Source organism: Dysidea avara, chromosome 4, assembly GCF_963678975.1.
Source record: "Dysidea avara chromosome 4, odDysAvar1.4, whole genome shotgun sequence".
In the NCBI taxonomy this organism is placed as follows: Eukaryota; Metazoa; Porifera; class Demospongiae; order Dictyoceratida; family Dysideidae; genus Dysidea; species Dysidea avara.
The window spans coordinates 26317532-26323952 of record NC_089275.1 but is presented as its reverse complement, the minus strand read 5'-3'; positions in this window follow the sequence as shown (position 1 = coordinate 26323952).

Genomic DNA, 6421 nt, shown 5'->3' with positions numbered 1-6421 from the left:
ACTAAAGTTTATTGTTTGTGGTTTTGACAGGAATGTAGTTTAATTATTCAGTGCATCTTCCCTACCAGTGACTTCAACGTGCTGTATAGAACAAACGAAACCTTTGCTGCTTTACATGAGAACTAATGCAACAATAATTAATATATTGGGAACCAAGCATAAATATTAGTGTCCTATATTTGCTGTGTAGCATGTATGTCGATAGTGCTTTAAAGTACATGATCTTTATGCAGTACATAGTAATTTATAGTGAAGCATGCATGCAAGGCTAGCTAATTAGTTAAACTGCATGCGAGCTAAGGCAATTGTATACAGTATACCCTACATTACATACAGGTTGTGTACACATGGTACAGTTTCAGTTTCTACATTTTGATGTTTACCTTACCGACTGTCACAAAGAGAAATGAACTTGAGCATAATTTAAAGTCAACACAATTTGCAGTTATAGTTACTGCATGGCAAGCAAAAGTTCAGAACTTGTCCTATGCACTTTCAGTTCTGATGTTACAGTGACACATAATAATTTATACCTCTTGCCATACAAAAACTCAGTTTTGAAACACCTGCAGTGTAATTGACCAATAAGGTAATGTATGAATCTTTAGAGTGAAAGCATGTAAGCAGGATGGTGAAACAGTTGTGCCAGGTCAGATGCAATTCCTCGGTGTAAACTATGGATCTGCATGGTTCCAGTATTATCATTTTTCAGATGCACAGTAGTATTTGTTCAATCATGCAAGCTGCCTATTACTACAGCAGTATTGAGGTAAGTCTGAACAAACAGTTTTTCATGTCAGTGCACACCTATGTGCTTAAAACAAAGATGTAGATATTCTGGATACTGGTGAAAGAAGCTTTTACCTACTCTAATACAACACACTGGACCAACACACAGATGGACAAATATGTTGGCAATTTGTCTGCCCTGTCCCAAAAGTGCTATAAGAGTCCCTATTATGTGAGGTAATTCAGTGCCAGTGCTGAAAAACTGAGCATAAGAGTTTGTAGATGAAGACTTGCATGGAACAGATAGAGCAAAAAGGTGCATCAAAAAGGTCCCAAAAGTGAAAAAAAAAAGTTATGACCTAGGCGGGGATTGAACCCTGGCTGGTTATAATAACTTGGGGTTAAGGGAGGTGCACAAATCGCCACAGTTGTTTATCAGTGGTTTTGACAGGAATGTAGCTCAACTTTTCAGTGATCCTTCCCTACACCAGTGCCTTCATCGCCCTATAAAGAGCGAACAAAAGCACGTATTGATTTGCTACAAAAGTCGTGTTTTAAAAGGTGTTCACAAAAAGGTACTGAGTAGAAAGAAAAAAATCTGTCAACACGTGGATTTGAACCCACGACCTCTTACACGCTAGTCAGGCGTTCTACCACTTGAACAGTATGTGCTGTGGTTTTCAAAGGAATGTTGCTCAAGTTTTCTCTACACCTTGGCCTTCTACGCGCTGTAGAGACCGAACGGAAGCACGCGTGAACTCGTGATAACAATCTTAGAGTAGGCGGATGATGAGCGCTTCATTATCAGCACAGACTATGTCGATTTGCGCCAAGTCTGGTGAGTAAGCAGCGTGACCGTCAGACAGACAGACAGACAGACAGCTTTTCAGCTTTATATATATATATATAGATATAGATATATATAGATATATATAGATATAGATATAGATATAGATATAGATTATACAAATTATATACATATATTTATTACATGCCCATTATGCCCCACAGGATATTTTTTTGCAGCTGATCTCTCTACTGGGTGACTTGAAATGTAGCTGAACTATATACAGGATGGTTTCTTTGTAGCTGAACTCTCTACAAGGTAACCTCTTCTAGCTGGTCTCTCTACAGGGTATTTTGTTTCTAACTGAACTCTCTACAGGTGATTTGTTTGCAGCTAAACTCTCTACATGGTGGTGTCTTTGTAGCCGAACTCTCTAAATGATGGTTTCTTTGTAGCTGAACTCTCTATAAGGTGACTTCGTCTAGCTGAACTCTCTACAGGGTGATTTTTTTGTAGCTGAACTCTCTGCAGGGTGATTTGTTTGCAGCTGAACTGTCTACATGATGGTTTCTTTGTAGCTGAACTCTCTACAAGGTGACTTCGTCCAGCTGATCTCTCTACGGGGTGATTTGTTTCTAGCTGAACTCTACAGGTGATTTGTTTGCAGCTAAACTCTCTACATGGTGGTTTCTTTGTAGCTGAACTCCCTACATGATGGTTTCTTTGTAGTTGAACTCTCTACAAGGTGGTTTGTATGAGGCTGAACTCTCTACATGGCGGTTTCTTTGTAGCTGAACTCTCTACAGAGTGATTTGTTTGCAGCTGAACTCTCTACATGATGGTTTCTTTGTAACTGAACACTCTACAAGGTGACTTCTTCTAGCTGATCTTTCTACAGGGTGAATTGTTGTAGCTGAACTATCTACAAGGTAACTTTTTCTAGCTGATCTCTATACAGGGTGGTTTGTTTGTAGTTGAATTCTGTACAGGTGGTTTATTTGTAGCTGAACTCTGTACATGATGGTTTCTTTGTAGCTGAACTCTTTACAAGGTGACTTCTTCTAGCTGAACTCTCTACGGGGTAATTTCTTTGTAGCTGAACTCTCTATATGATGGTTTCTTTGTAACTGAACTCTCTACAAGGTAACTTCTTCTAGCTGATCTTTCTACTGGGTGATTTGTTTGTAGCTGAACTCTCTACATGGTGGTTTCTTTGTTGCTGAACTCTCTACAAGGTGAACTCTTCAACCTGATCTCTCTACAGGGTAATTTGTTTGTAACTGAACTCTGTACAAGTGTGTTTTTGTGGGTGATCTCACTGCAGGTTGATTTGTTTGTAGCTGAACTCACTAAAGGGTGATTTTGCTTGTAGCTGAACTCCTTGCATTGTATCTAGTTTCTAGCTGATCTCTCTACAGGGTGATTTGTTTGTAGCTGAACTGTCTATAAAGTGATTTATTTGTAGCTGATCTCTCTGCAGGTTGATTTGTTTTAGCTGAACTCTCTACAGGGTGATTTACTTGTAGCTGAACTCCTTACATTGTGTCTAGTTTCTAGCTGATCTCTCTACAGGGTGATTTGTTTGTAGCTGATCTCTCTACAAGTTGATTTGTGTGTAGCTGATCTTTCTACAGGTTGATTTGTTTGTAGCCGATCTCTCTACAGGGTAATTTGTTTGTAGCTGAACTCTGTACAAGGTGCTTTTTTGTAGGTGATCTCACTGCAGGTTGATTTGTTTGTAGCTGAACTCACTAAAGGGTGATTTGCTTGTAGTTGAACTCCTTACATTGTGTCTAGTTTCTAGCTGATCTCTCTACAGGGTGATTTGTTTGCAGCTGAACTCTCTACATTGTGGTTTCTTTGTTGCTGAACTCTCTACAGGGTGTTTTGCTTGTAGCTGAACTCTCTACAGGGTGATTTGTTTCTAGCTTATCTCTCTACAGGTTGATTTGTGTGTAACTGATCTCTCTACAAGCTGATTTGTTTGTAGCTGAATTCTCTGCAAAGTGTTTTGTTTGTAGCTGACCTCTCTTCAGGGTGATTTGTTTCTAGCTGATCTCTCTACAGGGTGATTTTTTTGTAGCTGACCTCTCTTCAGGGTGATTTGTTTCTAGCTGATCTCTCTACAGGGTGATTTTTTGTAGCTGACCTCTCTTCAGGGTGATTTGTTTCTAGCTGATTGCTCTGCAGGTTGATTTGCTTGTAGATGAACTCCTTACTTTGTGTCTAGTTTGTAGCTGATCTCTCTACAGGGTGATTTGTTTGTAGCTGAACTCCTTACATTGTGTGTAGTTTCTAGCTGATCTCTCTACAGGGTGATTTGTTTGTAGCTGATCTCTATACAAGTTGATTTGTGTGTAGCTGATCTCTCTGCAGAGTGATTTGTTTGTAGCTGATGTCTCTACAAGGTAATTTGTTTGTAGCTGATCACTCTGCAGGTTGATTTGTTTCTAGATGATCTCTCTACAGGTTGATTTGTTTGTTGCTGATCGCTCTAAAGGTTGATTTGTTTGTAGCTGAACTCTCTGCAAAATGTTTTGTTTGTAGTTGATCTCTCTACAAGGTGATTTTTTGTAGCTGACCTCTCTTCAGGGTGATTTGTTTCTAGCTGATATCTCTACAGGGTGATTTTTTGTACGTAGCTGACCTCTCTTCAGGGTGATTTGTTTCTAGCTGATCGCTCTACAGGTTGGTTTGTTTGTAGCTGAACTCTCTACACGGTGATTTGCTTGTAGCTGAACTCCTTACATTGTGTCTAGTTTCTAGCTGATCTCTCTACAGGGTGATTTGTTTGTAGCTGATCTCTCTACAAGTTGAATTGTGTGTAGCTGATCTCTCTGCAGGTTGATTTGTTTGTAGCCGATCTCTCTCCAAGGTAATTTGTTTGTAGCTGAACTGTCTATAAGGTGATTTGTTTGTAGCTGATCTCTCTGCAGGTTGATTTGTTTTAGCTGAACTCTCTACAGGGTGATTTGTTTGTAGCCGATCTCTCTACAGGGTAATTTGTTTGTAGCTGAACTCTCTACAAGTTGATTTGTGTGTAGCTGATCTCTCTGCAGGTTGATTTGTTTGTAGCCGATCTCTCTACAGGGCAATTTGTTTGTAGCTGATCTCTCTACAGGGTGATTTTTTTGTAGCTGACCTGTCTTCAGGGTGATTTGTTTCTAGCTGATCTCTCTACAGGGTGATTTTTTGTAGCTGACCTCTCTTCAGGGTGATTTGTTTCTAGCTGATCTCTCTACAGGGTGATTTTTTGTAGCTGACCTCTCTTCAGGGTGATTTGTTTCTAGCTGATTGCTCTACAGGTTGATTTGTTTGTAGATGAACTCTCTACAGGGTAATTTGCTTGTAGCTGAACTCCTTACTTTGTGTCTAGTTTGTAGCTGATCTCTCTTCAGGGTGATTTGTTTGTAGCTGATCTCTATACAAGTTGATATGTGTGTAGCTGTTCTCTCTGCAGGGTGATTTGTTTGTAGCCGATCTCTCTACAAGGTAATTTGTTTGTAGCTGAACTATCTATAAGGTGATTTGTACGTAGCTGATCTCTCTGCAGATTGATTTGTTTTAGCTGAACTCTCTACAGGGTGATTTGTTTGTAGCTTATCTCTCTACAGGTTGATTTGTTTGTTGCTGATCGCTCTAAAGGTTGATTTGTTTGTAGCTGAACTATCTGCAAAGTGTTTTGTTTGTAGTTGATTTCTCTACAAGGTGATTTTTTGTAGCTGACCTCTCTTCAGGGTGATTTGTTTCTAGCTGATATCTCTACAGGGTGATTTTTTGTAGCTGACCTCTCTTCAGGGTAATTTGTTTCTAGCTGATCATTCTACAGGTTGGTTTGTTTGTAGCTGAACTCTCTACAGGGTGATTTGCTTGTAGCTGAACTCCTTACATTGTGTCTAGTTTCTAGCTGATCTCTCTACAGGGTGATTTGTTTGTAGCTGATCTCTCTACAAGTTGAATTGTGTGTAGCTGATCTCTCTGCAGGTTGATTTGTTTGTAGCCGATCTCTCTACAAGGTAATTTGTTTGTAGCTGAACTGTCTATAAGGTGATTTGTTTGTAGCTGATCTCTCTGCAGGTTGATTTGTTTTAGCTGAACTCTCTACAGGGTGATTGCTTGTAGCTGAACTCCTTACATTGTGTCTAGTTTCTAGCTGATGTCTCTACAGGGTGATTTTTTGTAGCTGAACTCTCTACAGGGTGATTTGTTTCTAGCTTATTTCTCTACAGGTAGATTTGTGTTGATTTGTTCATTGCTGATCGCTCTAAAGGTTGATTTGTTGCAGCTGAACACCCTGCAAAGTGTTTTGTTTGTACTAAAGGGTAATTTGTTTGTAGCTGAACTCTCTCCACAGTGACTTGTGTGTAGCTGAATTCTGTGTAACTGAATTCTCTAGAGAGTGCTTAATTGTAGCTGAATTCTCTACACAGTGCATGACTTGTTTATAGCTGAACTTTCTTCAGTGTGACTTGTAATGTTCTGAATCTCTATAGTGATATATTTGCTTAACTCTCCACGTGGTGACTGTCTTGCTGAACTGTCTATAAGATTAACTGTTTGCAGCTGAACTCCCTACAGAATAACTTTGTGATGTAATAAAATTCTATAATGGAATAAATAAATTAGCCGAATGCTCTATTAGGGTGACTGTTCTATTAGAGTATCTCGATCTCGCATTTGCTACACGGAGTTGGCTTTCGAATCATAACTCAGTGGTTTGTAATCCGATTCTTCTGTACTACTGCAAGGACTTTCTATGAAGATTATTCCAGCTATACACCGATTTTCAGCTCATTGCTCTAAGCGGTTTGCCTAGTAGGCGTGAAAACTAATACTTTTTTATTCATAAAAATCGATCGCGTAATTGTGACACAGGTTGGGTTTTGTATCATATCTCCGTGGTCT